At 37.5% G+C, this 24,310-nt stretch overlaps 1 protein-coding gene across 5 annotated transcripts in view; it reads right to left on the bottom strand.

The window, feature by feature from the left end:
* Positions 1-24,310, bottom strand: part of CBFA2T2 (CBFA2/RUNX1 partner transcriptional co-repressor 2) — a 169,602-nt gene that overhangs the window by 93,539 nt on the left and 51,753 nt on the right. The window contains exons 1-2 of one of the 5 annotated variants that reach the window (XM_064275981.1): positions 4,277-13,881; positions 3,848-3,919 (exon numbers count right to left, since the gene is read on the bottom strand). The exons of 2 other annotated variants lie outside the window; for them this stretch is intronic. The gene's annotated coding sequence lies outside the window, so the exon portion shown is untranslated. Of the gene's footprint in view, positions 1-3,847; positions 13,882-24,310 lie in introns of those variants that run through there. 2 more of the 5 variants (XM_023550157.2, XM_023550156.2) reach the window with 2 other exon arrangements.

Below are 24,310 nucleotides of genomic sequence, written 5' to 3'. Positions count from 1 at the left end.
TTCAAATCCTTCATCTACAACAAAGCTCAGACCTTCGCTATCTTTTGGCTAGACTACCATCATTTTCTCAAAATGGTCTCCTTGACACTAGGATGGCCTCCATGAATTCATCTCCCACTCAGAAGCCTCCATCATCAAATGTGCCAAGCCATATTTCTGTGCTTTAAAAAAAAACTGTAGGTTTTTTCCCAGACAGAGCTGCAGAAAAATGGAGAACAAAACTCAAACTCACCAAAAAAAAAAAGAAGACCCAGACTTACTGCTACGACACAGACTGGAGAAACCCCAATAGTATGGCCTCCGAACACCCTTTTAACTTGGTACTGAAGCCACTGCTGAGGTTCACCCTTCGGTCAAAGAGTAGACAGGCCATGTATACCAGACTAAATGGGCACACCTGCCCATGGGCAAGGACAAGAAGGCAGGAGGAGACAGGAAAGCTGGATGAATGAAATGGGGAACCCAAGGTGGAGAAATGGGGACTGTTGACATTGTCGTGGGGCTGGCAACCAATGACACAAACAATATGCGTATTAATTGTTTAACGAGAAACTAACTTGCTCTGTTAACTTTCACCTAAAGCACACACACACACGCACGCGCATGCACACACACACACGCGCATGCACACACACACACAAAACCCTTTAAATTTTAATCCTGTTGCAGAGAGTATAAAGTGCATGCTCCTGAACATAACACAGAATGCCTTCTATAACCTAGACCTTAGCTACCTCTCAGGTCTTGTCATCCTCTGCTTTTGACCTCGTACTTTTCCTGGGATTCTTCTCTCCATCTTTGCCAGGCTAATTTTTATTCGTATATGAAGAAGTGATCTCACTCTGAGATACTCTTTAAACTTTGAAATGAAGCTATCCCCTAAGACCACCTTTTTGGTAAAATGACACAGCAACACACAAAACAAAGGGTATTACCCATGAGTACAGTGCTCTATTAAAAAACAAACAAAAACATCTATATGAGACCAAAAGGTTAACAATCTAAAGCAAAGATGAGAAGATAAGGGGGCAGGGAACCAGAGTACCAAAAACAGAACAAACAGAATGCAGCCAAAGAAAATGTTGGCTTATTGTGAAAAATGTAATGTCACTGAACAGACTGTATAGAAATTGTCAAATGGGAACCCAATTTACTGTGTAAACTTTCACCGAAAACACAATAAAATATTATTAAAAAAAAAAAAAAGGAACAGGGTGGAGAGAAGGAGTGTGCTGTCTCATTAGGCGGAGAGCAACTAGGAGTACATAGCAAGGTGTATGTAAATTTTTGTATGAGAGATTGACTTGATTTGTAAACTTTCACTTAAAGCACAATAAAAATTAAATAGAAAAAAAAAAAAAAAGGAATTGACCTGGGTATCATCTCTTCAAGGGGCCACCTTTCCTGGCTCACTATGCTAGGATAAACATCCCTTCTCAGTATGTGTCCTCTAACCAAATGATGAGAATAAGGTTACAACCTAGGAGTGCTAATTTACGTTTTACCTAAAAGGAAGCTAGCTTAGTGTGGACTGAACATCAGCAGCTTCATCCCACTTAGGACCCTTCTCCAAATTCCTTGGCTCTTGATCTCATTTTAAGGGTTGTCTTTTTAATCTGCCCTTTATTATATGCCACCTCAAACCCCATTTGGATATAGAAGAATATTAAAGCAAAAAGGCCTTGCCAGTTGTTTATAGGGAAGAATGCATATTTTTTTTCTGTAATTAAAATACTCCCTTACTATATATGAATGTTTCACATGTACCTTCCTCATGTGAGGAAAGTATTAGGTTTCACTAAGACATATACTTTGTTAAACTCTCCTCTAAATTCTTTAGCCATTCATTAGGTTTTTTCTTTTTTTTTTTTTTTGCCTATGATCAAAAAGATGAATGTAACACCACAGGCAGAGTCAGGATTATCCCCCAAAGAACTATCGTCCTCAATCTTCATCATAACGTGTACTCAAAGGTGAGAGCACCATGTGCCACATACAGTGCTGAACTCTTTCTATCCATCATCTCACTGCATTCTCAAAATCACTACCTTTTCAGTGGGGACCCTCCTTAATTTAACCTGGATACGTCATAAGCCCTTTCCCTTTCTCTTAGCACTTCTCACTTACGTAACATTTTAATATAATTTTAAATATACATAAAACATACATAAACATATTTAGACTTATTAACATATATTAGTTATTAATCTTTATTGTCTGACATGGTTACTAGAATTTAATCTCCATGAGGCCAGGGGCTCTGTTTTATTCACTGATGTAACTTCAGCATCTAGAACAGTGCCTGGCACACTGTTTAAATGAGTGTATGAATAACAAGGAAGGCAGATTTGATGACTATTTAAAAGTACCCTCCTCCTTCCCTCAACAAATGCAGAAAACTCCCAAATACATGAAATCATCTGTAATCTTCTATCTTCCACCGCCACGAACCTAGTCTAAATCCATCAATTTTCACTTCTGGTCTTCCTGCTTCCAGACTTGCACCTATATAATTTTTTCGTCAGGTCATAGTAGTGTGATCTTTATAAAATATATATATCACAGTGCTGTCTCACTGAAAACCCTCCAATGGTTACCCATCACTCTTAGAATTAAATCCAAATTCCTTAGCCTGGCTTACAAAGCTCTAAGTGAGCTGTCTTCTGCCTCTCTGGCTTTATTTCTAACCTCTCCTCTTCATCCACTACATTATAACTACACTAGCTATCTTTCTATTCTTTGAACATATCAAGCTCATTCCCACCTTAGCACTGTTTGTCTGGTATAACCCTCCCGCTGATATCTACTATGCTATTAATTTGTTGTCATTCAGATCACAACTCAGTTTATTTTTCAGACGTCCCTAAACTGACTACTCACTATCATACCCTCCTTTTTTGTTAATTGGCATCTATTGCCATTATGGAAAAGTAAAGCTGAAGGGTTTCCTAGGACCAGGGCAAATTGGGATGGTTGGTCATCCTCATACACAATGAAATACTACCTCAGCCATAAAAATGAACAACATGGATGAATCTCAAATGCATTATACTAAGTGAAAGAAGCCAAGCACAAAAAATTACATATTGTATGACTTCATTTATATGACATTCTACAAAAGGCAAAACTATAGGGACAGACAGCAGATAGGGGGTTGCTAAGGGCTTGCATGGGAGAAGAGACTGACTACAAAGGAGCACATGGGAACTTTTTGCGATGATGGAAATGTTCTATGTCTTGACTATGGTGGTAGCTACATAATTCTACCAGCTTGTTAGAATTCATAGAGCTGTATACCTAAAAAGGGTGAATTTTACTGGCCCCACAGAGTTTCCAAGGCTGTAAATCATTACACAATCAGACTGCTACATCTTTCTCCCAAAGAGCTGCTGGTGGGTTTGAACCACTGACCTTTTGGTTTGCAGCCGAGCACCTTAACCACTGTGCCTCCAGAGCTCCACATTTACTATAAACCCCAGAACCAAACCCATTGCCATCAAGTTGATTCCTACTCATAGCGACCCTACAGGACAGAGAAGAACTGCCCCATTGAGCTTCCAAGGAGCAGCTGGTGGATTCGAACTGCAGGCCTTTTGATTAGCAGCTGAACTCTTGACCACTGTGCTACCAGGGTTTCCATCAGCATACAGATATGGTTAAAGCCACAGGAAGATCAGACTGCAGCAGACTGGAAAGGGTATTAACCAATCACCCTCAAAAAAAGGGAAAATGTAAAGTCGAGGGAACTTCAAAAATTTGTACTATAACGTTTGAAGGTGGCTCCAATAAACGAGGAAAGTCCCAAGAAAAAATCACCAGGTTCCCTGCCCCTCCTTCAGATACTCACGAAAATATTTGGTTTTAGAGATGGTCCACCTTGGCTAAAGCAGTAGGGAAGCACTTTAATTTCATTCACTCTCTAAAAAAAAAAAGAAAGGACATTTCTACAAGATCGAGCACAAGGTTTGCTTCTATCATCCTACTTCAGACATTACTGAAGAGTAGGGCCTGATGAGACTGGAGTAAGACAAGAGGTGCCTTAAATTGTACACCATAGGAGACTCACTTGCCTCACACCAGTCCCAGCCCTGTTGAAGAGTCTCTACCATAAATGTTATCTGGGCAATTTAAGCACAGGTGGTTATTTTCTATGCTTCTCTACTTGAGGCAGCATAAGCCTGCTTTGCTTATGAAAACACAGTTCTTACTCAAGAAAAAAATGCTACTGTGAGCTTCATTGTGACATTAGCCCTAGAAATGGTAAAGGCCAACTTACTGAAATTAAAAGGGATGAATCGAAAATTAGTTTCACACTAGACTGCAAACTCCTCTTCCTATCTGACTTTGTTTCTGGAGTGCCTATACAAAATGGAAAAAAAAATTCTCTTCATACATCTCATGAAAGGAAACCCGCACTCTACATGAGCACCAAAAAGAAAAACTAAAAAAAAAATGCACATACCTCAAGACAATCAGATCTCTAGCAATATCATGCCTACAATCAGCCCCAACTTGTACTAGCTCAAAACTTCAAATGAAAGCACATTTAATCTGAAATCAGAAGATCCAGCTTGAAATCTCAACTCTCCTCTTTCTTGACCTCCCATTTCTCCATTGCTTAAAATGAGGGGGCAGATTAAAAAACTCTCCAAAGATTCTTCAAACACTAAAAAGTCTAACCTGTTATAAATGTAATCTCACCACCTTACCTGGAGGTTTGCCTTCATAGGAGGAGCTATCAGGTAAAACGCTAGTGCCAGGGGCTTTTCCAATCCTAGCACCTTTCCAAATTCCAAAGCAGAAAGGGGAAGAAAGAAGAAAGGCAAAAAGACATTTCCCCAAAAGAAATGGCCCCATGTTCCATATTATTTACGATAAAAGATCCATGTAACTAAGTTTAAAATATTGAAACTGTTGTTTTAAATGTCAGTATTATCAAATAATTTAATGTGAAATGCTGTAAACTCAAGGTTTTTTCTTTAAGTTGCATGGCTAAAAACTTAAAAGCAGTCAACTGCTTTTATTTCCTAGACTGGTTTACCTGTAAAGGTTATCAGGACTGTATACTCTTCACTGGAACCCCTAAAAGATACAAAACAATGTATCTAATCTCCTCCTCACAGATGGAGCACAGATATGGGTAGTGACTCTGTCAGGTCACAATACAATTCATGAGGTGCCAATAACAACTTCTGACTTTACAATTTCTACTTAGAGTTTTACCTGGTACTTAAATTACCTGTTTGAGATTACAACTCGATTTAAAACAATAACCGAAATGGAACACTTAATTTGTTTCCTGATTAAGGAAGAAAGAGGTCTAGGACATCAACCTCCCCGCTGTGGTATTTTTATTCTAATAAGTACACCGGAACAACCATTTGTACAAACACAGAAGAGGAACAACAAAATAATGCAAAACTAAAGGATTTAACTAATTCTGATTGCACTCAGTTTTTCCCACAAAACATATTATCACTTTAAACTAGGCCCCTTTTCTAAGGTACTACCCACTCTGGATTAAGCTTAATAAACCAACAACAACAAAAAAATGACAGAAATTCTTGTATCACCCGCCTGCACCCTAGGGACTTACTGGCCATGGTTTGCTCGAATGTTCATGGGTGTGGTATGAAATATTTAAAGCAGTGACTAAAATTTTCCATAAAAGCCCATCCAAAGTCTAAAAGCTTTACTACTCAGAAACAGATTCATCTCCAGGCATTTAAAAGATTTACTATTCTACTTATGACACCCTAGATTTTCTACATTTAAGATTTAGGTAGGCAGCAGTGAAGGAGGGAGAAAGAGTATAATTAGTTTTGCTTGTAAAATGTTCTTCACAGTTGCAGTGCCAACTGAGCTATACAGCCTATTGGGGGTCTAATAGATTTCAGGGTATTATCATTTGAGTAATAGAGGTGGGGGTTGTGGTGGAAATCAATAAATGGCTACTACGTCTTTGCACAGACCCATATGGAAGTAATCAAGCGCAAGGGTGGCAGCTGGGGCCAATAACAGTCACCTGCAGTTGAGGGACATGGGGGTTTCAGATGGGTTTTTAATGCTAATTTCCTACAGAAACAATGAGCTAGAAAGAGCAGAGTAACAGACGAGGCCGGATGAAGAGAGACCAGCCAGAACAATGGCTGCACCTGGTGCTGAGAGCAGAGGGACAGAGCCGGCACGCGCCCGCCGGCAGCAGAGGGCACATCTGTCACCCTCAAAGCAGCCCATCCCCCAGCTCTTCCAGCAGGGTAAGTAACGCAAGGTCCCTAACCATTAACAGCTTGCCACCCAGCAACAGGTTTGAGTTTTAAGGCTGCTGGATTCTCTACACACATCCCTCTCCCACGACTAAGAATTAGTTAAGGAAGGCAGGATTGGTTGCCTGTCAAACCGAGGAAAGACATACTTAAAAAAAAGGCAAGAAATATATTTCAACTAAGTCTTTTAGTTATCTTGGCTATGATTTTTTTGGGAGGTGGGCACTAAGAAAAAAATATGGAGAGATAAATCTTATTGGCTCTGGCACGCTTGAGGAAAGTAAATCCACACGCATGTTAGCAAGGAGGCTGGTTATTTTCTAATTTAATCCTCAGAAACTCACAGTAACATCTATTTTAAATTCCATTTTACAGGTGAGAAAACTGGGACATAGAGGTGAATTAGCTCATGGTTACACAGCCTGATGCCAAAGCCTACACACCATCTTTCCACTGCCTTTCCTCCACCTGCCCTAACTACTACAACCAAATGAAAGTACACACTCCATTCATTTCAGAGCTCCAGCTGGAAGAAGCAACTGCAGACAAATGTACAAACATATACTGTACAGAACTGCACCCTACCTTGCCAGGCATCTCTAAGAAGTGTTCAGGTTTGAATGATCACAGGATTTCCACTAGCTGTTCCTTTCAACGAAGCACAAAGAGCCGCTATTGCAGGCTCTGGCATGCTTGAGGAAAGTAAACCCACACGCATGTGAAGTTTCCTAGCATAAATCTGTGTCACCACGTAGGTCTTAAAAATAAAATGCTGTTTAGAAAGCCCATCAGTCAGTGAGAATATAAAAACCAGTTATAATAGGTTGTTTTTCTACGAGATACAGCCACCACGAATTCCAGCCACCATACAGCCCATCATAGTAGAAACCTTTTAAAATAGAGCTTCCTGGTATAAAGCAAGTTTTTTTTTTTTTTTTAAGAAAAGGGGGAGGGTAAGGGGGGAACATGTATATACATAGGTAAGTCTCTCAGAAGCAAACAATTACTTTAGATTTAGAAAGATAGCAACAACAGCTAGGCATACTTCAAAGCGTAATAGAAATTAACACTGTATAATTACGCACTTGACAAAAAGCCTGAAGGCTTTTGGAAAGGTTCAGGTCTAGTGGAAAGTGAACTTTTATCCACTTACTATGCTCCTTTCAAACACGAGGGGTCTAAATCCTTCCTGTCCTTCTAAGTCCTAATCAAATGCTACTTCCTTCATGAAGGCTCTCTGGATCTCCTTAGTTGGCAGTAATTTCCAGGGTTTATTCATTTTTATGCATTCGTGTATCGTTTATCTCCTCTACGACACTTCATCTTTTTTATCCCTTACCATATTGTCACACATGGCAGGTAATCAAAAATGTTTCCTAAATGGATATCCTAGAAACTCAGAACAAAGTTCCAGTCTAAGCCCCACCACCAACTGGGGTATTAAAATTCTAGACCTAGCAGGCTCTTTACTACTCCATTACCCTTCCCTCAACTTTCCTTATCTGTAAAATAATGAGTTGGACTAGATTATCCTTAAGATACTTTACAACCCTACCATTTTCAACAGGTCATCACTGGTGACTTACAAGTACTTTTAACACAGTGTTCATTGTTAGGTGCCATTGAGCTGGCTCCAACTCACAGCGTTCCCATGTACAACAGAACGAAACGTTGCCTGGTCCTCCACCATCCTCTCAATTTTAGCACTGGATGGCCTTAAAACAATCTTCAACAAACTCATCCAACCTATCTTTCGGATCCAAATGAATTCTTCCAATCATGTATTAAAAAAATGTTCATTCAAACTCCAAAGCATTCTTCCTTGATGTTCCAAAGATGCAATTTAAATGTCATCATCTTCATCTCCAATTTATTGACATTATTGCACCATATACCTTTGGTCCAACATGGCTCACTGCTGCAAGGCAATCTTTGGTTGGGTCACACCTAGAAACCAATTGCCTCTTTTCATAGTAGCAAAGCTTCTCAGAATACTTTGTCTTCAGAAAGTACTAAGATTTTCACCAGTATTCAACTCAAAAGATACTTTGGTTATTATCTCAAAAACAAGCAACTACTCTTGGTCTTGGCAGCACTTTTAATCAATCACCTTTATTTGTGGTTGGTGAATCTTCACATATTAAAATGCTTATCGCTTATCATTTCTTATGGTTCTTAAAAGTCTAGCATCAAAAGTGTTTCTATATAGAGACATACCAAACCCACTGCCGTCGAGCTGATTTCGACTCATAGTGACCCTATAGGGCAGGGTAGAACTGCCCCATTGAGTTTCCAAGAAGTGCCTGGTAGATTCAAACTGCTGACCTTTTGGTTAGCAGCCATATCTCTTAACCACAATACCACCAGGGTTTCCATATGGAGGCACAGTGGTATGCAAATCCTTTTTTTGAGGCCCTTTACAGTAGAGCCTAGCTACAGGACTTCAGCATCAAGTCCTTTTCTCCTCAATCACCCCTAGAAGCATGTCTCCTGGGATGCAATGGAAAGTGTTTGCTCACTGAAGAGCAAAATGTAGATTCAACATAAACACTGTATCTTCTCAAATACTCAAAAAAGTCCCCAAAGATGCTGAATACGGCACCTAACAAAACAGAAGCCTGAAAATTCTAACTTAATTTAGTCAATGTGGCATAAGAGAAAACTTGTAAAAAGGTCCATTAAAAAATTCTCGAAGAAAACTGACTTTGAAACTGAAAGAACTTAATAGTACTATGCTGTCTTCTTAAAATAATTACCCAATGAAGGCTGAAGAACTTTAAGGAATAAAAAGTATTTTTTTAAAGTTCCTATTTGAGAATTAGTAGAATTTTCAAGGAGGAGGAAGGAAAAAAAAAAAAAAAGGCAACATAAACATGGTTATCACAAAGCAGTAAAAATTCAGTACCTTACTCCTGCTTGTTGACTTTTTCAAAGTTCTTCTGTTCTGGTATAGTCTAACAGGCTGATTAGCATTACAATACTTAGGGTGCTTTCCAAACCACTTATAAATCATAGTGAGGCTTGCAAAGAGAGCATATAACATTTTTAACAGATCTGGGAGGTGGGTGCATTGAGAGGAAGGGATTCCCTAAAAACTAGAGCTGTAGACAAGACCAATCCTTAAACCAATAGTTGACGTTAAAAATGCAAAAGGTTTAAGAACCAACTGCAGCAGAAAAATGAACATCTAAGAACTTGTGTGCTTTCTATGTGCCAGACAAATTTCCCCAATAATGACATCAGGCAAGAATTACACAAAATAGAGGTTCAAAGAGAATAAGAAGCTTGCTTGAGATCAGAGAACTAATGAATAATGGCTATAGTATGTGTAACTCCCAAACCCACGCTCTTTCCACAGGCACCTGGATTTGGTATGAATTTGGAGGGCCTGAAAAGCTAAAATGTGCATCATAAACAAGGACTATAGAATATGGTAGCTATATATATGTGAATTTATTGCATCACAAAACTACTCCAAACTCACAATTCAAGTCAGATTTGTTGATGTTAAATATTGTACCTAGGAAGAAAATAGCATAGGGGCAAAATGTAATTAAAAAAAAAAAAGCTAAATACATCTAACACTAAAAGATACTGCTAGTTTTACCGCAATCTGCTAGTTGTAATTTGTTTGAATACACTGAGATAAAATATGACAATAGGAAAGAATATTTTTATGAGCTATCTTTGAAACACTGCCTATCAGTATTATGCATATTAAAGGAGAAAAAATTCCCTCAAAACATTACAGAAGGACCCAATGTGGAACACCTTATAGAAATACTGGTGGGATTACATTTTCTTCTGTAGAATTTGTACATTACATCTGATTATTAGCTGAAGTTTCCATTCAAAAGAGCACGGCATTCAAATATAAAAGCAGCAACTGAAAAATGAGATAGAAATATGAACAAAATGAAGCTTCAAAACAAAACTGAGTAAAGCCTGAACTCATATCAAATATCAAAAACATTCACATATCATCATCTGAGGCAAGTAAAGAGCTTTGAAAGGCAGAGAACTGCTCACTTTAGCCCCCCAAAACTAAATTAAAATGTACTTACCCCAAATGACCAGATTATAACAATCCAGATTAATATACCAAATTTATTTGAAATAGATATTTAAAAAACTCCTCTTTTTCTCCTCCTAATCTTCAAAGCCCAATCTGAAACCAGCCTTCCTCCTTCTTTCATTAGCTGGACATGTGTCAGCTCTCTCACATCTGCGATTTCTCACTGACTAGAGCTGCCTGTCCCATTCCAGGGAAACACAGATGGATCCCAGATGGGAAGGTCCTGCCAAACAGACCAGCTCTTCACCTTGCCAGAATCCCCAGATACAGTCAGTCTCTTTCTGTCTCTCCCTTTTTCTCCCTCCCTCTCGTTCCCTCTCTCTCCACTACACTTCCAGCTCTTCCTGTAACCAGGGCTCTTTGCCAGCTGATGTCACTAAGCACACACCTCCCAGTGGCTCCTGGCCAATCTGACATTAACTTGTTAAATACGTGTAATTTGTTTATGGCTGACAATAACAGCAAGGATATTGTGCAAAACGTATCTGTGCAAATCCCTGGTGGAATAAATATGTAGAGACACACATAGATGCATGGACTTACAAACATGGGAACATTTAAATATTTAACAATCACTACTGAAAGTCCTATATATTGTCTGGTTTCTGCTATTGTTCAACAGCTTCTGCTTTTTGAGTTAGATTTTAAATTCTACATGTGATGAATTCCTTCTTAAAATAAATTATTAAAAATCTACTTTGAACATGTAAGTGGATAAAAAATGTAAAGTTGCAAATTACTTTGGGGAATATAAACAGAAATGTATGTAAATGATTCACACAAGCTGCCTCTCAGATCCAGACTTGGTAGCACTGCAAAACTGGCACGTGATTAAAAAAAGACAATGCAGGCAACGTGGTTCTGATGCTGGAAAGGTTTTAAATGAAAGATAGGGATACAATGCAAAAATTGTTTTAAAACAAAGTAAACAGGAAGGTAAGGAATAAACACAGTGTTTAACACTGAAGGAACTGCTAATGTAAATTTCAATAATGAAGAGCCAAAATCAAGAACATTTTTAGAAAAGTAATGATAAGAACCCACAGAGGATTCGAGTGCTCAAGATCAGAGTTTAATCCTTTATACATTCAACAGCTCCCACGTAATTGTTGTTCAGTCATTTCTGCTAAATGAAAATGGATCCCTGAAAATTGATACTGTACTATAGTTACACAAGATGTTAGTTACCATTGGGGTAATCTGGGGGAAAAGTCCACTGGACCTCCCTGTACATTTTTTTTTTTTTTGCAACTTCTTGTGAATCTATAATTATTTTAACATATAAAGGTAAAAGGGGGGGGGGTTGGCTGCTTCCTGGTTCACATACATTACATGGACACAAAGCCTGTACTAAAATCTACATGAACACAAATTAGGAATAAAGAATCCTCCAGTATAGCTATAAAATCTCTAATCACTGATCTACTATACTTGGGATATCTAGAATCTATAGCAGTTTTTTTGTCATGGCAATAATTGACAGATAGTAAGGAAGAATATTTCTGTCAGTGGCAACTTATGACTAGGTTTCGGGTCTTCAATTCATCTCTGTCGTGGTAGTAACGGCAGCAGCAGGCTGAGTGCTTACTGTAAGTGCTCACAAAGTATCAGAGACTGTTCTAATTCCCTGAATCTTCAAAAAGACCTCAGAGCAGGTACTCTCATTATCTCACCGTTATAGCCAAGGAAAGGAAAGCACAAAGAGGTTAAGTAACTTAATTAATGCCACATAGCACCAGGTAGTCTGGATCCACAGCCAGGGCAGTACAGTCTATTGTGTAGCAGGGAAAGGAATCAAAAGTTGATACTGGTTGTCCTGGATCACTTGTTCTGGGGAAGCCAAAGACCATAACATAAAGACACTACAGCAGCCTTATGAAAAGGTCCACATGGTGAAGAATGGAGATTTTTTGCTAATGACCAGCATCAATTTGATAGCTATGGAAGTGAGTGATCTTGACAGCAGACACCAAGCCACTACTATCCAACTAAACCACGCTGGAATTCTGACCCTTAGAAAACACATGAGATAATAAACCTTTACTGTTGTTTAAAAAATAAAAAAAGATGGTACTTTCACCTCTAGCACCCTGATTATGGGCTTTAAACATCATTTTCCACTAAAAGGAAGCAGGACTCCTTAGAGAATAGCTGACTCCAGCTATGGGGCAGGAAATGTACAGAAAACAAGCTACCAAAGACTGCTGGGGTTGTATCCAAAGGACTTAGGAACCAAATTGAAGAGGCTTCCATTAGCAAAGATGGGATAATTTGGCCATCAATAAAAAATAATTGCAATGGACTGAAACACAGCAAAATGTTTAAATCTGAGTTAACAATGTTACTTATATAAAAAAAAAAAAAACTGGGATGCAGACCCCATATTCTCATAAGACTAGACTTTAATAGTCTGACTGAGACTGGAAGGACCCCGGTGGTCATGGTCCCCAGACCTTCTGTTGCCCCAGGACAGGAACCATTCCTGAAGCCAACTCTTCAGACATGGATTGGACTGGACAATGGGTTGGAGAGGGATGCTGGTGAGGAATGAGCTTCTTGGATCAGGTGGACACTTGAGACTATGTTGGCATCTCCTGCCTGGAGGGGAGATGAGAGGGTGGAGGGGGTTAGAAGCTGGTGAAATGGACACGAAAAGACAGAGTGGAGGGAGAGAGCTGGCTGTCTCATTAGGGGGAGAGTAATTGGGAGTATGTAGCAAGGTGTGTATGGGTTTTTGTGTGAGAGACGGACTTGATTTGTAAACTTTCACTTAAAGCACAATAAAAATTATTTAAAAAAAAACTGATCACCTTTGGAGAATACAAGAGAATCAACTCTCTGAAAATCAGTGGATCGAGCATTTCAAATGCCTTTCCTATATGAACTGTACCTCTACTCAACCAAATAGTTAGTACAAATGGATCCCAATTGAAATAATTCAACTAATAAATGAAGAAATTACATACTTAGAATATTGTTTTTATAAATTCCTAGTTAAAAAAAAAAATCTAGGTAATGATCAATTGCCACTAATATAAGAAGAGATACAAATGAATATCAATGAGCCGCCTGATAGAAGTCTATCATCACCTGTATTCTTGACCAAAAAAGTAAATGTAAATCTGATTGAAACTTTAGGTTTAACAAACAAGTTATAGGAAATTCAGGGGACATAGGAACATGTTAAATGACAGCACAGAAATGCAATTAGCAAAATCTAGAACATGGAAAAAAAAAGAAAGAAAAGATTTATTTAAAAAAAATGCAATGTATGGACCTTGTTTGGATTCTGATCCAAAGAAACCAACTGTAAGAAATAACTCAATGAGATAAGAGGAGTTTTAAAGATTCATTAGATATTTGATAATATTAAGGAATTATAACTTTTTACACATGATAATGGATTTGTGATTATGCTTTTAAAGAGAGTCCTTGTCTTTTAGAGACACATACTAAAATGTTGATACCCAGTACCCAGTGCCGTCAAGTGATGGATAAACGTGTATGTTTTCTGGGATTTTGTAGGTCTATTTGCTATTTTCTATAACACAAAATTAAAAAAAAAAAAAAAAAAGAGTGCTTTCTTTAAACAGTATACTAAGTTATGGGTGAAGCTGGCATATGGATAGGGAAAATTTTTTTTAAGTAGCCCAAACAAATGTCTGCTATGAGGTTTAATATGGTACCAATATATTCATTTAACTCATAGCCATATCCTAAGTTTATATACATACCATCAATTTTTTAAAATAAAGGATGAGAAACCAACATTGCAATATATCAGGAATAGCCAACACAACTACTTAGTTGGTTACTTTATAACATAATTTGTAAAGAGGATATAAGGATTCCAAACTGTTATAGGTAGAAATGGTATATTCTAGTTTTTTAAATTAGTGAAATAATTTTTTAAATGTCCTCCTTCAGGAAAACTACACTATATCCTGGGGTGTTAGACTGGAACTAGAATTATCCATATGAACTCATGGTCTTCATTTTTATATTATATATATTGATATACATATTTTTACATTAATAAAATATATGAACAAATATGGAAACCCTGGTGGCATGCGTAGTAGTTAAGAATTCAGCTGCTAACCAAAAGATCGGCAGTTCAAATCCACCAAGCACTCCTTGGAAACCGTATGAAACAGTTAGTTCTACTCTGTCCTATAGAGTCGCTACGAGTCTGAATCGACTCGACAGCAAATGAGTTTGGTTTTTTTTTTTTTAATAAATATAGAAATATATACACATAAACACATTCAGACATATACTTCCTAGCTGTTTGATGAGAGTCTAGAAGCAATGATACCCTTGTAACAATGAACACATCTTATATCCAGATCTTGATAAACCATACTACTAAAGTCTACTAAAACCAGGGCTCCTTGGAGAAATGGCTGATCCCAGCCTGGGGTAGGGATGTTAGATAAGCATGGAACATTTTGTACAAGAAAGAAATTGTTCAAAGATGATGGGGACATGTCCAAAGGGCACAGAAGCCACTTAGGAAGGGCACAGAAGCCACTTAGAAGGGGCACCCACTGATCAACTCCGGGATAATTTAAGCATCAAAATAAATAATAGTAATGGATTAGAGCACATTGTGTAAAATAAAAATCTATGAGTCCATATTGAATACAAAAAAATTAAGGAAGAATGGAAAGGTATATCTTCCAGTAGAATGCCAACTCGTAAATACAGAAGGAATAATGGCATTAGAGAAATCACTAGATGCTAAGACTAGTGATAGAAAGTTGATGAGAAAGAGTTTCTACACAGTCTCAAAGGATATCCTACAAATTACTGATTGAATCAAACCAACCCGTTGCTGTTGAGTCAATTCTGACTCAGTGCGACCCTAAAGGACAGAGTAGAGCTGCCCCATGTGGTTTCCAAGTGGATTCAAACTGCCAACCTTTTGGTTAACAGCCTGAGTTCTTAACCACTGTGCCACCAGAGCCCCACTAATTGATTACAAAGAGGAAAACAGTAACTTTGCAGTGGAGTACCCTGGCAGACACCACCTTAACCAATTAATCAAGGTTAATTTAACATCACTAATCACCAACATTGGGGCAAACTGATATCATGTGCTTCCCTAAATGGTGCATTAAGAAGAATGTAACATCACTTCTATAGTTTCCTGCCAAAAATCTGTAACTCGAGTCTAATCATAAGGAAACATCAAACAAACTCAGACTGAAGGGCATTCTACAAAATAACTAGTCTGTACTCTTCAAAACTATCAAGGTGAAGAAAGATAAAAGAAGGGAAGGAGGGAGGAAGGTAAGAGAAGAGAAAGGGAAAGAGAGAAAGAATGCAAGGAGGAAGAAAAGCCTGAGTAAGTTTCATAGTAAGGAAAACTAAAAGAGACATGACAATTAAATGCAGTATTTAATAGTATCATTTTTTTTTTTAATGGACTGGGGTGTGGGGCTATAAAAGACATTATCAGAAATTGGGACAACTGATGAAATTTGAATGTGGGCTGTGGATTAGGTAATAGTACTGTATCAATATTAGATTCAAAATTCCCTGATTTTGATAATTGTACTGTGGTTATTAAGAGGATTTTTTAGGAAATATATGTTGAGTATTTAGGGGTAAAAGGATACAGTATTTCCAATACATTCAAAAAATGGCTCAGTAAAAAATTACATATACATACCACACACATACATCCAAGGATAAACAAAGGAGGCAAAACGTGAACAACTGATTCCTTTTATTATTCCTAAAACTTTTCTATAAGTTTTCTACTTATAATAGAAATATAATCTACTTACAAGATACTCATCAAAAAGAAAGAAAAAGTTTTTCCCATTCACACCGAAAGAGTCTGAAAACTCCCTTGCGCGTACAAAGTGGACATGTGTAAGCAGTCCGTGGAGTTCTAATAAACACACTCATAAGTCTCTCCTTTGGTTTCTTACTCTGATGACTGTATGCGATGATGGTTCTGAACGTTAAGTTTTTTAAATTGTTATTGTTAGTTATGTAATGTTCATTTTATACCTATAATGGGCCACCGCTTAAACACATAGTATAAAAAACTCAGGCACTGAATATAAACTAATTTAAAAAACATAAAAATGACTCTACAAACATTTCTAGATCCAGACCTTTGAGCTGGTTCATCAGATCAAATCTCTGATACAGTCCATAAAGATGATGCTAGATCTTCAATGTTTATATAAAAAAAAGTCATGAATGCTTATAGTCAACTTGCTTTACATTGTGGATAGCCTTTGTTTGCACAGAAGTCCTACAAACAGCAACTTGGACTCTTTCTTAATCTGTTACTTAAAAGCAAAATTATATAGCGCTTCAAGCATCAGTTTATAAAAATACATTGTCTTCTTTGAAAACTTAACACATTATGATACTTCAGGCTACATTTTAACCTATTCCAAAACAAAACCAATCTTTTTATTTTTAAATTGATGCAAAAAAAAATCATTATTTTAAAACAGAAATGTAAAGTTAACAAAATTTAAAGTATATTAAAGTATATGCATACGAGATAAATTGGAGAAGTAAAAATATATTAGTTAGCACTATTTAAGATCTTGTCTTCTAGAAGCCCTCGTGCCACAGTGGTTAAAGCAATCGATCCCTAACTGAAAGGTAGACAGTTCAAGACCACTAGCTGCTCCATAGGAGAAAGAAGTGACAGTCAGCTTCCTCAGAGAAATCCTATTGGGTCGCTATGAGTCGGAATCAACTCTATAGCAGTGGATAAGATCATATCTTTTTAAAAAAATTATTTTAAGACCATTACTTTTTAAATCATTTCTTTAACATCTATCATACAAAAATGAAACTATTAAAAAAAATCCTTAGGGAAGATTTGCAAGACTGCATAATAAAAGAACAAACAAAATTAGGAAGGTCAGCAAACGGGCCTGCTGTTTTATAAAGTTTTATTGGACCAAAGCCATGACCGTTCCTTTACATATTTCTCTCTATGGCTGTTTCTCACGGTAACAGCAGAGTTAGGACAGGAATAATGGAATCTGCAAAGCCAAGAATGTTTACTATCTGGCCCTTTACAAAAAACTATGCCAAACTGTAATTTACAGCAATAGAGTAGCTTTAGAAAGGAAAACATTAAGTTCAACCCTCAAATACCTAGTATGGGCCAGGCATTATGCCAAGCATTAGGGTTACAGCACTGAACAAAAATAGACAGTGTCAGCCCTCTGGGAGTTTACTGTCTGTTGGAGCAAAAAATAACCTGATTATAGTACAGACAAATTTATAATACACAATAAGTGTTAAAGAAGGAAAAGATCACTAAGAGAACTCAGCCTCACAGCAGGGAGTAGAGGGAGGTAACGTGGGGGTAAGTGAAATATAAAGGGTGTTCTCTGATGAAGTGTGTGGTTTGAATCTGCCAGGCGCTCCTTGGAAACTCTGTGGGGCAGTTCTCCCTGTCCTATAGGGTCACTATGAGCCGGAATCGACTCGACGGCACTGGGTTCTGGGTCTGATGAAGTCAAATTTAAAAGATGAGAAGTAAACTAAGTTAAACTACCAAAAAACAAAACAAAACAAAAAAAGGGTGAAGAGTATTTCAAGTGTTTCAGGCAAAGGGAAGAGAACTTATAAAAATTCTGGGATGGGAAGAGACATGGCTAGTATAAAGAACTGGAATAATGTCCAGATGGCCAGACGAATTAAACCTGTAGAAAGAAGTGGAGTGACAGGCAAAAAGGCAGAACACACAGAGCTTTGTTAAAGGTAGCGAGGGGGACATCATAGGTCAATTTGCCTCAACTTCTACATGTCTGCAAACTCTTGAAAAAACCAACATTTTAAATAAAAATTTTACTAAGGTGTAATATATATATACACCATAAAATTCAACCATTTTATGTGCACAATTCAATGATTTTAGTAAATTTATCGAGATGCACAACCATAACCACAATCCCGCTCTAAAACATCTCCATCATCCCAAAAGATCCCTTATGACTCTTTGCAGTAAATTCTCATTCTTAGTGCAGCCCCAAGCAGTCACTAATTTGCCTTCTGTCCTGACAAATTTGTTGATCACGCCATTTCCTATAAATAGGATCACAAAGCCAGTGGTCTTTTGTGTCTGGCTTAGCTTAGCACGTTTCTGAGCTTCATCCATGCTATAGGATATATCCATATTTATTCCTTTTTATTGCTGAGTAGTACTCCATAATGGGTATGCGATATTTTGTTTACGTGTTCACTATCTGGATTTTTTCCAGTTTTTGGTTGTTATGAGTATTGTTGTTAAGAACACTTCTGTACAAGTTAAAAATGGTTGTTCTTTGGCAATTTTCTCCAGTTTTATCATTCCTTTTGGGGGAGAAAATCTGTCAAGCTCCATACTCTGCAATTCTGGAAGTTCCATCTTAACCAAGTTTTTAAAAATGGTAATTTCTCTTGTTTGAGAAAACTACATTCTTATCAGTAGATTGTCATCTTGTTTTTCTGTCCTGTTCAGAAAGATCCCAAGGTTATAAAAACACACCTATATGTTCTTAAGAGCTCGGCTGCTAACCTAAAGGTCAGCTGTTCAAATTCACCAGCTGCTTCTTGGAAATCCTATATAGGGCAGTTCTACCCTGTCCTATAGGTCACTGTAAGTGGGAATCAACTCGATGGCAATGGGTTAGGTTTTTTTCAGTTTGGTGTATGTTCTTCTAACACTCTCACTGTTTCACTTTTTTAGTTCATTCTTAAGTCTAATTTATTTGATATATGTAAAATTTAAGGTTGAGAAGCTTGAAACATAAATTTTAGTAAAATAACTAAAGCTATTGCCGAAGCCTATTACCCAAAGGAAAACAAAACAAAACAAAAAAATCTGTTGCCATGGAGTCGATTCCAAATTCATAGAGACCACACAGGACAGAGTAAAATTGCCCCGCAGGTTTTCCAAGGCTGTAATCTGTATGAAAGCAAACCGCCACATCTTTCACCCGTGAAGTAGTGGTGGTTTCAAACCAATAACCTTTTGGTTAGCAGCTGCGGGTTTAACCACTGTGTAACCAGGGCCCCTTACCCAAAGAAAACTAAAGAAGACACACAACTTTCAAGAGATTAAAACTTCCAGTACTCACAGTAAAAGCAAATGAAGACTAAAACTCACAAGAGGCCTCGCATTTACATGACAACCTGAATAATCCAGAGACGCTGCCTTTCTTATAAATTTCTCACTTTATATATTGAGATGATTTTCTTCTTCTTATTCTTCAATATTTCTGGTCTTATAATAAAAGGTAGTGGGAAAATTGTTACATACGTTTTTACAACAACTAAAAACAAGTGGGAAAATAATATTCACAGAAATTTTTTTACTAGTTTTGCTGAAATGCCTTCATGCAAAAAAAAAAAAAAAAAGTGGAAAGGCCTATACAGATTTTTATATCCACCTAAATTAACTTTCTGCCAAGCAACCTTTTTATTTCCTGTCTTGTGACAGAATAGGAAACATGAGACATAAGAAAATGTAAACCATTCATATTTCAAGTGCTAAGTGAACATCTCCGCTGGAGATACAAAAAACTGCGGTTAACCAGATTTTTCTGCTTTTGTAAAACAACGGTAGATCCTACAGATAAATACACAATTCATACTTCCTGCTGGAAACCCTATGAATTCTTTAGTTCATTCTAATTGTTATTACACATTTTCAAATATTTTTTTATTTTTACTACATTCTCTGGAATTTCCTCATAGGTCCTGATAGTTCACACTTTTAACAAACTCTGGCTCTGAAATGAACGTAAACAGAAAGGCAATATAAACTTATTTTTCTTTGCTATTATACATGGTAAACTTTTAATCACAAAGAAAACATATCCAATGGGCCATGGTGAGCTAAAGTAATTTTTCAAGGCAGACAAACAGAAATTCAAAATTCACACCAACTGAGATTTCTTTTCCTTTAGTTTTTAGAATGTGGCCGCAAAGGGCATGTTTTATAAATTTCAATATTTATCCTAATTTTTTAAAAACATAAAACCTATCACAGAAATGTTTGTTTTATTTTAAAATCATTGCAAATCTTCAGAAAAAGGGAAAGAAAATGTGTATCAGTTATTGACAGACAAGGATACATTTAGAAGTCCCACAGAGGCAACTGGCGTTATTTATTTATTTATTTTTTTATAAGTACACATAAATATCTCCTCCTTCAGATACACAATTTAAGAGGCAGAAAATTCAGTCTTCTTCTTCTTATTAATAACAAACTATTATTAAGTGTCTACCACATGGTTGGCTTGCACAAAAAATACAGGCCTTACAGGGCATTTGACAAAACATCCTCCTACAATAATGCTTCCATTATTTAAACTGGCACATGGCAGATTATGTTAACAGATGTATTTATTGACTAAGAAGTCTAATCATGTTTCCTCAGTTGGCATCAATATGATATCTACTATTTACGTTCGCTTTAACACTAGATATTTTTCAAAAGTTTTCCATATTTGACTTTCTATCACAGAACTTTGGGTTTACATAAAATTTAGGGTTTGTTTTTATGGTAGATTATAAAAGGATAAAGAAATAAAGAACTCTAATGAGAGCTAACATTGTTTCATTTGTGAAGCCCATTTACAACCCAAAGAATTTGTTCTTTATAGCAAAGAAATAGAACATTTTGTAATTAAGTGTTCCACAGAAAAGACTTAAGATCCAAAATGACCTAATGGTATTTTTCAAAAACTGGTCATGTTATCATCTTTTCTATTTTAATGTTTTACAGTTTTCACTTGATACAAAGCAAAGCACACCTGGAGACAGTACCCTTTTCAAGAAATAATTCTTTCCAAAGTTTATATATCTATTATTTCACAAAGATTTTGATTTATACATATTTAAACCAAACCTCCCCCCTCAAAATAGACAATATAAATAACTTCATTTGGAGAAAGCAAACCACAAACTGTAAACTTCATGAAGGCAGGGGCCATATGTCTAAGTCGCTTACTATTACATTTGTTCATTCATTCAACAAATATTTATTGAGCATTTACTATGGGCTAGATAATATTCTAGGCACTGGAGATATATCAATAAGCAAAACAGACAAAAATCCCAGCTCCCTATAGAGCTTGCAGTCTAGCAAAGGGGGAGAGACAATAAACAAAATAAATAAGTAAAATATTTAGTATGTTATGGATAGGCATGTTATGGATAGCTCATGGACAGGCAGACTCAACATTGTGAAAATTACAATTCTATCCAAAGCAATTTACAAATACAATAGCGATCCAAACACCAACAACATTCTTTAAAGAGATGGAAAAACTTACCATTAACTTTATTTATTGTTTTTAATTTTTATTGTGCTTTAAGAGAAAGTTTACAAATCAAGTCAGCCTCTCATACAAAAATTTATATACGCCTTGCTATTTTTTTTTATATACTCCTAGTTGCTGTCCCCCTAATGAGACAGCACACTCTTCCCCTCCACTCTCTATTTTCATGTCCATTCGGCCAGCTTCTGACCCCCTCTGCCCTCTCCTCTCACCTCCAGACAGGAGATGCCCGCATAGTCTCATGTGTCTACTTGATCCAAGAAGCACACTCTTCACCAGTATCATCTTCTACCCCATAGTCCAGTCCAATCCCTGTCTGAAGAGTTGGATTTGGGAATGGTTTCTGTCTTGGGTTAACAGAAAGTCTGGGGACCATGATCTCTGGGGTCCTTCTAGTCTCAGTCAGACCATTAAGTCTGGTCTTTTTACAAGAATTTGGGGTCTGCATCCCACCACTCTCTTGCTCCCTCAGGGGTTCTCTGTTCTGTTCCTTGTCAGGGCAGTCATCGGTTGTAGCCGGGTACCATCTAGTTCTTCTGGTCTCAGGCTGATGTATCTCTGGTTTATGTGACCCGTTCTGTCTCTTGGACTCATAATTACCTTGTACCTTTGTTGTTCTTCATTCTCCTTTGCTCCAGATGGGTTGAGACCTTATCATTAACTATATATGGAAAGGGAAGAAGCCCCGGATAAATAAAGCACTACTGCAGAAGAATAAACTTGAAGGACTCGTACTACCTGACCTCAGAACCTACTATACAGCTGTGCTAGTCAAAACGGCCTGGTACTGGTACAACGATAGATACATTGACCAATGGAACAGAATTGAGAACCCAGACGTAAATCCATCCACCTACAGTCACCTGATCTTTGACAAGGGCCCAAAGTCCATCAAATGGGGAAAAGACAGTCTTTTTAACAAATGGTGCTGGAAAAACTGGATGTCCATCTGCAAAAAAAATGAAACAGGACCTATACCTTACAAACTAACTCAAAATGGATCAAAGACCTAAAATATAAAGCCAAAAACCATGAAATTCATAGAAGAAAAAACAGGATCAACACTAGAGACCCTAATACACAGCATTAACGGGATACACATCGCAACCAACAACACACAAGCTCTAGAGGATAAGTTAGATAACTGGGATCTTCTAAAAATTAAACACTATGCTCATCAAAAGACTTCACCAAATGAGTAAAAAGAGAACCTACAGACTGGGAAAAATTTTTTTGGCTATTACAAATCAGACGAAAGTCTAATCTCTAAAATCTACAAGAAAATCCAATACCTCTACAACAAAAAGACTAATAATCCAATTAAAAAATGGTCAAAGGAAATGAACAGATACTTCACCAAAGAAGACATTCAAGTGGCCAACAGGCACATAAGGAAATGCTCATGATCTCTAGCCATCAGAGAAATGCGAATCAAAACCACTATCAGGTACCATCTCATCCCGGCATTACTGGCATGAATCAATAAAACAGAAAATAACAAATGTTGGAGATGCTGCAGGGAGATCAGAACTCTTATGCACTGCTGGTGGGAATGCAAAATGATACAACCTTTTTGGATAATGATACAGCACTTCCTTAAAAAGCTAGAAATAGAAATACCACTTGATCCAGCAATCCTACTCCTAGGAGCAGATCCTAGAGAAATAAGAGTCGTCACATGAATAGATATATGTATGCCCATGTTCACTGCTGCATTGTTCACAATAGTAAAAAAATAGAAACAACCTAGATGTCCATCAACAGATGAATGGATAAACAACTGTGGTACATACACACAATGAAGTATTACACAACGCTAAAGAACAAGGATGAATCTGTGAAGCATCTCAACATGGATGCATCTGGAGGACATTAATGGTGAGTGAAATAAGTCAGTCACAGACAGACAAATATTGTATGAGACCACTGCTATAAAAACTCATGAAAAGGTTTACATACGAAAAGAATATTTGATGGTTACGAGGGAGGGGAGGGCTGGGGATGGAAAAACACTTAATCAACAATAGATAAGTGATAACTCTGGTGAAGGGTAAGAGAGTACACAATACTGGGGAAGCCAGAACAACCTGTACGAGGCAAGCCCATGGTAGCTCCATAGACACATGGACCTGAGGGACCAAATTGCTGGGCTGAGGGCTGTGGGGACCACGGTCTCAGGGAACATCTAGCTCAACTGGCATAACAGAGTTCATAAAGAAGATGTTCTACATTCTATTTTGGTGAGTAGTGTCTGGGGTTTTAAAAGCCTGTGAGCTGTCATCTAGGATACTCCACTGGTCTCACCCCTTCGGGAGCAAGGAAGAATGAAGAAAACTAAAGACACAAGGGAAAGATTAGTCCGAAGGACTAATGGACCACATCTACCACAGCCTCCACCAGACTGAGTCCAGTACAACGAGATGGTGCCCGGCTACCACCACTGACTGCTCTGACAGGGATCACGATAGAGGGACCCAGACAGAGCTGGAGAAAAATGTAGAACAAAATTCTAACTCAAAAAGAAAGACCAGACTTGCTGGCCCAACAGATACTAGAGAAATCCTGAGAGTATGGCCCCCAGACACCCTTTCAGCTCAGTAATGAGGCCACTCCTGAGGTCCACCTTTCAGTTCACCCCTCAGCCAAAGATC

This window comes from Loxodonta africana, chromosome 24 (genome assembly GCF_030014295.1).
Source record: "Loxodonta africana isolate mLoxAfr1 chromosome 24, mLoxAfr1.hap2, whole genome shotgun sequence".
Taxonomy (NCBI): Eukaryota; Metazoa; Chordata; class Mammalia; order Proboscidea; family Elephantidae; genus Loxodonta; species Loxodonta africana.
Note: the sequence above shows the minus strand (reverse complement) of the source record. Positions and strands in the feature narration are given on the sequence as shown.